At 57.1% G+C, this 9,218-nt stretch overlaps 1 protein-coding gene across 2 annotated transcripts in view; it reads right to left on the reverse strand.

Moving 5' to 3' along the window:
* LOC102368720 (collagen alpha-1(XVI) chain) overlaps positions 1-4,406 on the reverse strand; it is a 66,525-nt gene extending 62,119 nt beyond the window's left edge. Inside the window, exons 1-2 of one of the 2 annotated variants that reach the window (XM_025212856.1) lie at positions 4,358-4,406; positions 3,458-3,599 (exon numbers count right to left, since the gene is read on the reverse strand). The gene's annotated coding sequence lies outside the window, so the exon portion shown is untranslated. The remainder of the gene's footprint in view (positions 1-3,457; positions 3,600-4,357) is intronic. The other variant, XM_006031248.3, reaches the window with a different exon arrangement.
* Between the last annotated feature and the right edge of the window lie 4,812 nt (positions 4,407-9,218).

A 9,218-nucleotide genomic window follows, 5' to 3' on the forward strand; every position in this document is an offset into this window, starting at 1 on the left:
TTCCCCGCCCGCCCGCCCGCCGGCTGCGGGGCTCGAACCTGCGGTCCCAGGGCAGCGCCGCCTGTCTGCGCCCCCGCAGCCTCTGCACCCCGCCTGGAGCTGGCTCCGCTGCTTTCCTTGCAGGGGAAACTGAGGCTGGAGACCCTGCAGCCACCTCCTCTGCTTTCCTTGCAGGAGGAAAATGAGGCTGGGGCAGGGTGAACCACCCCCCTTGCGTGAAGAGCGCAGCATGGGGTGCCCAGGGACCCATCGGGGTCCCTGGACCTCGGTGCCAGCTGCCCACCAGGAGCACAGGCCCCACCGGCTGCCAGCCTCATCAGGGCAAATTAGCGTGGGCATGGAAGGCAGGACACGTGGGGTCAGAGGGCACACCCCAGTGCCCGGGGTGCCCTGGCCGCTGTTCCCCACTCCCAACCCCGGCTGCTGGAGAAAGTGAGGACAGAGGCAGGGCCTGGCATTAGCGTCCCCCCATCCGGAGCTGCTGCCGACTTTCCAGACCAAAATAGCTCCTGTGAAAGGCGCCAGCCCTGGCTCGCGGCAGGGGAGTGGGGCTGGAGTCAGAGCTGCTGAACTTCCAGTGTTCAAGGGGGAGATCATCAGCTCGGGCCCCCTGTGCCCCGGTGGGAGCTGGCACAGCACTGGGAGCCTCCCATGCACATTGCCAGAGCACAGCCCAGCTCGACGGCGCTGCCAGAACAGCCCCGACATTGCACCCGGTGGGCACCTCATAGCAGCTCCTTGGACCTGCCCAGGGCCTCCTCTTCCTCAGCCCTGCTCCATACCCTGCAACAGGGGCCGGAGAGTGGCTTGGGCAAGCTATTGCTCCCCAAGTGCAACTCAGAGCAGCCCCAAGGCACCAGATCCAGGCACAGCCCTGCAGAGGCAGGTTCACTCCCCTTTGCCAAGCACAGAAAGGAAATGCAGCCAAGTGACCCAAGAGCCTCCAGCATGAGGATGTGGGTGCAAGGAGATACAGCAACATATCACCCATCAGCAGCACCTCCAGGTTGGCACGCCAGCAAGCAGGGCAGTGGAGCACCGAGCCCTTCTCCAGCCGAGGGCCAGCCAACTTGTGTGACCACACCGGCTGCCCGATGCCGGGGACTGCTGGCCCCCCCTGCATCCATCTCTCACCGGGCCCCAAAGCCAGCTGCTGGCAGAGACCGAGCTCCTCTTCCTCCCGCCAAGTGTGGGGCGGGGGGAGGTCTGGTGAGGACGGAAAAAGGCAACACAAGGCTGAGACGTTTCCAACCCCAAATTGATGACAGACGTGGTGGGGGAGCGAGTGAACCGCGGGCTCCCACCCCCACCCCGCCACGTTCAGTGGGACAGGCTGACTCAGGCAAAATCCTCCAACCTCAAGGATTCCCGTTTGCAACCAAATGCCGCCACGGAGAAGTTGCTGGGAATTGATTTTCCAGCGGTAGCAAGCGGAGTGGGAGTCAGCAGTCCCTGGCTGTGCTTCCCAGGCGATGGCTTAACCAGGAGCAGCAGGGAGACTGGGGAGAGGGGGTCAGCTTAACAGGAGAGCCCCTGAGCAGATGACCGTGGTAAAAGCAATGCATTGCCCCGCCTTCCAGACTTGACCTCATGGACCCAGCTGCCCCCGGCGAGGCCCAGGCTGTAGGTGCCACTGGGCAGGAACGTCACCAGACAAGAAAGCCTTTGAAATACTTATCTGGTGATGGAGTCAAACTCCCAGGGGGTGCGGGAGACCGGCCCCAGCGAGGAACTGGACTGGGCTGGGGGCTGGCAGAGTTGTGCCACTGGCCGTGTTAGGTCCAGCCTGTAGAAATCCCTGCCCCTGGAGGGTTTTGAGCCCAGAGACTGGGTGCTGGGCTGGGCTGGGCATTGCAGAGGAGGGCTGACCTCTCATTGTCCCCCCAGCCCTGCATGGCCAAGCATCTGTGAGCCCGCCTGGCTCTGTCAATGCTCCAGCACACGGCATCACAGCCGGACTGTCCAGCCAGTCCCTCAGGAGACAGCAGATGCTCACACAGCACCATTGCCAGTCACTCGCAGCCCCACTGTCCTCCCCCTGCTCCAGATCACCTGTGCCTGCCTGTTGTCACTCCACCTGGGGGTTTACCCCGCTGAGTTCCCATAGCAAGGAGTACCCAGGCTGGCAGGAGAGCAGGCAGAGACCTGCATGGAGGGTGGCTCTGGGGAGGAACCAGTCTAGGATCTGAGGCAGCTCCAGTTCATTCCCTAGTGCTGTGCCTCAGTTTCCTCACACAGAAGATGAAGAAGAAATATTCCCTTCCTCCCCGCTCTCTGTTTAGATCACAGGTTCTTGGAGGCAGGCCCAGTCTCTCATTGTTTCTTGTACAGCACCTAGCACAATGCAGCCCTGCTCTCCCAGCACTCCCCCAAACCCAACAAGACATTCCCTTTCATCTTTGCTACCATCTTCATGGCCCCCAAAGCAGAGGTACGGGCCCCTCTCCCCACCTTTCCATCCCTTCTCTCCCCTGGCCGGCTCTGCTATGCTGGCAGAGAGGACTCAGTTCCTCTTCCTTCCCTCAGTCCAATGACAAATCTATTTACACTGAGGCTTTACAAATGTGTATTAGAGACTCATGCATCTCAATAAATATGCACTAATTAACAACTGATATTTATTCAGCCCAGAGCAAATAAGCTGTCTCCAGCAAACCCAACGAGCAGCACTCAGTTCCAATCCTCCCCATTTATTCCAGAGACAGCACCCACCATGTAGTGACAGAGTGGTTCTCCTCTTGCTGGTTGCGTACAGTAGCAATTAAGGGTAATTAAAGCAAGTGGGTATGAAATATCACCAAACTTTTATAATTCGTTTTTATTGGACAATTATTCTCCTGGAGCTGCTCTTTGTTGAAGCCAGCTAAGAGCTATTAAACAACCCAGTTTAGGGATAAACGTGAAATAACGAGGTTGATTTGTGTACCTCTGTCTAAAGGTTTATGTGGCAACGAAAAGGCAATTGCAGCTACAGAGACAACCTGGTATCACCCCAAAGTGTGAGATAAAGCAAGGCTTGCAATAGAAGAAGCCAGACTCACTAGATAGCATCATTCAACAGAGAGACGTTCATAAATTAAATGTGCAACCCCACCCTGGTGCAATCAGATTGGTTATTAGGGGGAGTGCCACAAGGTGCTGCTATTATACTTGGCTGCACAAGTTCTCAGCGACAGAGCGTGGTTGGGTTTTGGAAACAATGGCGTGTTGGCTTTGAGCATGGTGTAGTTTGCATTACAGGGAGCTGCAGCAAGCAGCAAGGACAGTTACTAATTTGCTCTCTGCCTTCATCACTCTAATTAGATGGAGTTCATGAAGCAGACAGGCCCCCTGGAAAGCAGGCATTGGTCTTTGGGCTGAAAAGCTTGATAAGGGATGAGCCTGTGTGCCATTTGTGACCACCTCGGTTCAAGGACTTGTGTATAGAGGGCTAAGGGAAGATACGCTAAGCACATACCTGGATTCCACTGATTTCTCCTCCAAGCTGGCATGGCAAGGCCCAGACGTCTCCTACTGCTTGGTGGAGGGGCGACTACTACATCCACTTAACCAGCGAAGGAACCGAAGAATAGGCAGGTGGATTCAATCCCACCAGAAGGCTGCAGCAAATGAAACAGAGGAGTCCAGATTCCCGGTTCCCTGCTCTGACAGCAATGAGCAAAGCAAAACGCACAGATGTCCTTCCCTGGGGGAACATGCAGTAGCTTACTCTGCCCACAGCCCCATGGAGATGGTCCCAAAGGATGGGTACAGCCACTGCCCCCACTTGTCAGGAGCCAGCAGAAAGGTGGAGTCCTCCCACCACCCCTCGCTAGAGGGAAGATCGAGGAAGACATCAAACTACGTCCCTTGGTGGTCACAGAATAGACGGGGTGGGGGTGGGACTAGCACAGAGCATGTGCTACTAACAAGGGAACCTGCTCTCAGCCTCTCCGAGCTACGTGCCCTATAGCACAGGTAGGCAAACAGAGCACGTCTGCTGGATCTTATGCATCGTTGGATGTAAATTCCAGGTCCTCGGCTGGTGGAAACAGGCATCAGTCCAGAGATGTCAGCAAAGCCTACAGGTTTGCACCCACAGACCATCTGGCCCCGACCTTCTTTGTAAAGTGGGGCAAATCTGATCATAACCAGCATGTAGCACTCAACGCACAGGTCCCGCTACCCCCAGCTCGGGGCCTGAGCCCAGCTGGGTTGCATGCACCCGCTGCATTACAATGGCATGATGCCTCCTGCATCAGGATGGTCCATTGCTTTGCTCTGAGATCCCACAGGTGACAGAGGAGGGAGCTGCTTGGTTCCCATCTCCCAGTGCTGCCCCATGTTTGCTGCACGGTAGCAGGCAGGGCACACGTACCTCTTCCCCATCAGCAGAATGGAAGCCTGGCTCATTTCCATCCAGGGTCTCATGAGACTGCAGGAAGCAGGAGCTGTCAGGCATGTGGGTTCTGCTCCACCTGCGAGATATCATGAAACACAAACACCTGGTGGCAGTGATGCAGCAGTCACCTCCCCAGGGGGTGCGAATGGCTGATGCATCACACAAGGTCTCTCAGGGCAAGGGATCTTTCCACCTCAGCTGTGCCAGTGTGCCACCCTCACTACTCAAGTGTAAAGGACTTTCCCCAGCAGCAGGGAGGCCAGGTCCCAGAGCCTGGCATTGGCACTTGGCTAAGCCCCTGCCTTAGTTCATGTATCAGGAGTGACAGGAGATGCACACTTGGTCTCACAACAGCAGGGCAGAAGCCAGGACCATTGCTGTCAGGTGCTGTACATCTCCCCCCGCTGCTGCTAATGAGGCTCATCTCTCTCCACTGCCTCAGTGAGCGATACCGGAGATGTGCAGACCCCATTAGCCAGCTGCCACCTCACAGTGCATCGTTCCTCCATGCCAGCATGCTGGCACCTCCTCCCCAGCTCCTACACACACCCACATGCCCCACAGTGCTAACACACTCCTGGTCCCAGGTCCAGCACACCCCAAAACAGCTGGGGGCAACTGAACCTGGGGTCCCACCCTAGTCGTGCCTAGAAAGAGATAGCCCCTGCTGCAAAGAGCTTGCAATCCAAATGTGGGCAGGGAGCGAGGAGGCTGGGGAGGCACAGTGACAGCCCCAAAGTCACCCAGCCAGATGGCCTCAGAGCAGGACCAATGTCCCTTCCTTCCTCCTTGAGCGCCGACCTGTTGTTGCCACCCACAGGGTCCAGAGGCACAGAGCGCAGCCGCCCTGAGAAACCAGGGCCCCTGCCAAGATGTGCTCCCTGCCATGCCAAGCCCCTTTCCCTGCCCCCACGGGCATAAGGCACCGCCAGCTTCAATCAGCTGCCATGTGCGTCTTGTGTGCAAGGGGCACCTTCAGTGTGCACCGGCTGGGCTCTCCAGTATAAAGATCCCTTTGCAGTGGGCCTGTAGGCAGCTGCCCATCTCTCAGGCTAGGATGTAGAGCAGCCCATCTGGGCACCTGGAGAGAGCTTTCCACATTGATTAAGTTACCCACGAAGAGCCCTGGCTGGCTGGAGGCGGCTGCGGCACCTTCAAAGCCCTTTCCCCAACAAGCCGCTCTGTTGGTACCTGTCTAACATGCCCCAGAACGGCTCTGGTTGAAAGCCAGCACTATCTGGCAAACTATTAGTCCACCCCACACCCTGATGGCTCCTATTCTATCCAGCCCAGTTATCAAGCCAGCCCCCTTGACTGCACCACAGGAGACAGACTACAATAGCAGGGCTGGGAATACACCCCCATTTCCCAATGGGGAGCTGATCAGATGCTTCCCAGCTTCTCCCCAGTGACAGCTTTGGGGAAGGCCTTCTGCCCAGCAATAGCCAGGTATGACAGCAAAAAAAACGATATACAAGGTAGTGGTTTGCTTGGACAGTCGAGGTCACAGCTCTCCCCTGCCGAGCAGGCCCTCAGGCGGGCATGGTGAAGGCAGCACACGAGGGAAGGATGTGGGCAGTATCATGTCCATCTGCAATGAACCAGTGCCCCTTGACAGCCGGGAGTAGTCGTTGGCACGCGTCCAGAGCAAGGCTCAAACCTGTGCCCTTGGAGCTGAAGTATGACCCCTCTACACCTCTGCCAACCCACCCCAGTAACGGACTGGTGCTGCAGCACCTTCAAACTGCAGGAGACTAGCATGTGCTCTCAGCTCCCCCGCAGCATCGCCACGAGCCCTGCGCACATCACATAGCCCATGGATGGCCGACCTGCAGCACGCATGCCTCAAGCAGCATGGGCAGCCACTGCGTGCAGCAGATCAGGCAGGAAGCAGACAGCAGGGCAGCAGATAGGACAGGGAGCAGATAGAAGAGCAGTAGACAGAGGGAGCAGATAGGAAAGTTAAAAAAAAAAATCAGGCAGGAAGCACAGTGAGGAGAACAGAACAGCAGACTCGGCATGGGAAAGGGATCAGAGCGGCACTTGGGTAGGTGCAAAGCTAATTTGTGGCCCTCTCTGACAGTTTCTCTGGGCCCAGAACCTCACCTGTATAATTCAGGTCATTGTTTCTCCTGCCTCTTCCCTGCCCCACCTGTCAGCCCTTGGGGGCAGGGGCCATCTCATCAGGCACGTACAGCACCCGACGTAGCACGGCTACGTCCTCCGCCAGGGCCTGCAGACACTACACACATGTAACGATAAGGGAGAGGAAATCAGAGAGAGGAGACAATGACTCCTGCCACCTCCTCCTCAATGACTCTGCATGGAGGTTGGTGCGCTTTTGCTCCCAAACCGGAGCCAAGCCTTCCAGATTGCACACGTGTGATGCCCGGCTTCGGCCCTTGACGTCCGTTCACCCCAGCCATGCCAGGAGCCGTCTCCGTTTGACTGCTGCAGAGACCGGGGCCTGCTCTGGGGTTGATGGGCCATCTGGATCCAACAGGCCGTGCTCACTTGCACATAATTAGGAACGGCTGCTGCGGAGGAGATGGAAGCAAGCGAGAGCAGCAGCAAAGCTGGGGGAGGAGGAGCCAGGAGATGGGAGGCTGGGGGACCCTCACTGCCCAGCTCACACACACATACATATAATCTCCCTCTTGCTCAGACACACCAGGCTCCCCCACATAATCACACCAAGGTGCCCATGTGTGAACCCAACATGATCTCTCAGGCCGGTACATGCACACAGGCACACAAAGGCACTTCTGCCTACATACCGCATATACTGACTCTCACCGTGTCCCTTGCCCTCTCTCACTTATGCCATGCCCCAGGATCTTGCACACATACGTGTAAACCCAGTACATGCACACACAGAGCACCCACACCCCCCCCAGCATTCACACACCCCCACACACACTCTTATACTCAACACATGCACTTACCCCCCAGCATTCTCTCTTGCACACGCACACTTAAACCCAGCACATACTCCAGCATTCACACACACACACACACACACACACACACACATACACACTTATACCCAGCATTTGCACACCCCTCCCCACCACATACACACCTTAACTCACATGCTAGAGCGGTGCCAAGATGAAAACCCCATTTTGCCAAGGGTTTTGAGGGCTTGCTGCCCACCTTCATTCTGGATATGAACACAGCCCAGAAACACCAGTGCTCCCAGTGAAAGCATAGGTCTCCCGTCCCCACACTCCAGCCCACCACTTGTTCCAGAACAAGGGCAGCATTTCACTTGGACTGATGCTGAACACCACCTTTCCCTGATTTTAACACATCTGATGAAAAGCAAATGAAAAGGACACGTCCTTTCGACCCCCACATGGCTGCGTCCTGGCTGTGCTGATGAGGCAGGCCGTGCTCTGGGCAGACCATTGTGCTTAGGACAAAAATGGCTGAGACAAATTACAGCAAAATTTTAAAAAACAGGCAATTTTGCCTGTGGCTTCACTGCACCAGAGCTGCTGCGCGGAAACTGGTCCCCTGGGGTTTCTGATGTATGCAGCACAGCCCCGTTTACACAGATCCACACCCTTTAGGCACACAGCTGCCCTGGGGCACACTATACCCACACCCCCTCCCTGCAGCCTCAGCTCACAAGTGCATACGCGCATGTACACATGCACACAAATACATGCGCACACACATTCTCCAGCCTGGCCAGCAACCTGCTCCAAGAAGCCCAGCTCCACCCCCAACTCAGGGATTCCCCCTTGCCCCAGATGCCATGGAGCCCCCACCCCACCAGCTGGAGCAGTGCAGCTGCAACCAAGCCAATGCTTCCAGGGTCACGGGGGGGCTGAGCCAGAGACCTGCCCGCAGACCAGGTGCAAAAGGGGCTGGGGAAAAAGCTCACACCCATGGGCCAACCCCTGCCCTGGGCACTGCTACCCATCACCTTGTCCTAGAACAGCCCCTGCACCCTCCTTGCCTTGAGTGGGATCCCCCTGTTTCCGCTGTCAGTCCACCCATCCCCTCTCCGAGCAAGGAAGGGGCTCCAAGGGCCCAGACTTCTCTTCTGCACAGGCTCTGTTCCTGCCCTGAAGATGGCATCTCTGCAAGGAAACAAAAACCATTAATCACCAGCAGATGCCCCAGGAAATCTTTCTGCTGCCTCTCGCCATCTCGCGATGTACTCCGATGCCATGAAGCCCTGCAAATGGATGCTTTGGAGAGAGTTAACCCGAGCCCAACAACAGCAAGTGCAGCGCCAGGGGCTGACGTGCTCCCTGAATCCTAGGGGCCTGGGGGAGAGGTATGAGGGGAATCTCCACATCACAGGGACCCTTGGAGAGCAGTGACCCATGAGATCCAGGAGCAACCATGGAGCAAATAGAAAGAAAGGGAAGCAGCGGGGGTTTGGGGTGCAGCTGGGACCCCCCCCTCAAAGCAGCCAAAAGATGCCCTTCCTTGAGGCAGCCAGGCCATGCTGGGTGCCCTTGCTGGGAGGGGGTGGTCTGTCCATGGGCACCGCTCCAGCCCTCCCCCTGCAGCTGCCAAGGACAGCAAACGGTGCAGTGTGCCCCCAACACACATGCACGTGTGGACCCCCCCCCTCACCTGACACAGCCAGTCTCCCAGACACCTCTTCTCCCTCATATCCCTGCCATGCAGATCCTTCTTCCAGCTGTAAAGAAAGAGGGGCGGGGGATGGACCAGCCCAGGACACCGGGGTAGATGCATAGGGCCCATGGCTGATCCAGAGCCGCATCTCACATGCTCCATGGGTGTCACTTTTACTGCCATAATGGGGTGGATGGCACAGCGTTCCCCCGCTTGCACGCTTTGTCACACACCGAAC

Source organism: Alligator sinensis, unplaced genomic scaffold (genome assembly GCF_000455745.1).
Source record: "Alligator sinensis unplaced genomic scaffold, ASM45574v1 scaffold994_1, whole genome shotgun sequence".
In the NCBI taxonomy this organism is placed as follows: domain Eukaryota; kingdom Metazoa; phylum Chordata; order Crocodylia; family Alligatoridae; genus Alligator; species Alligator sinensis.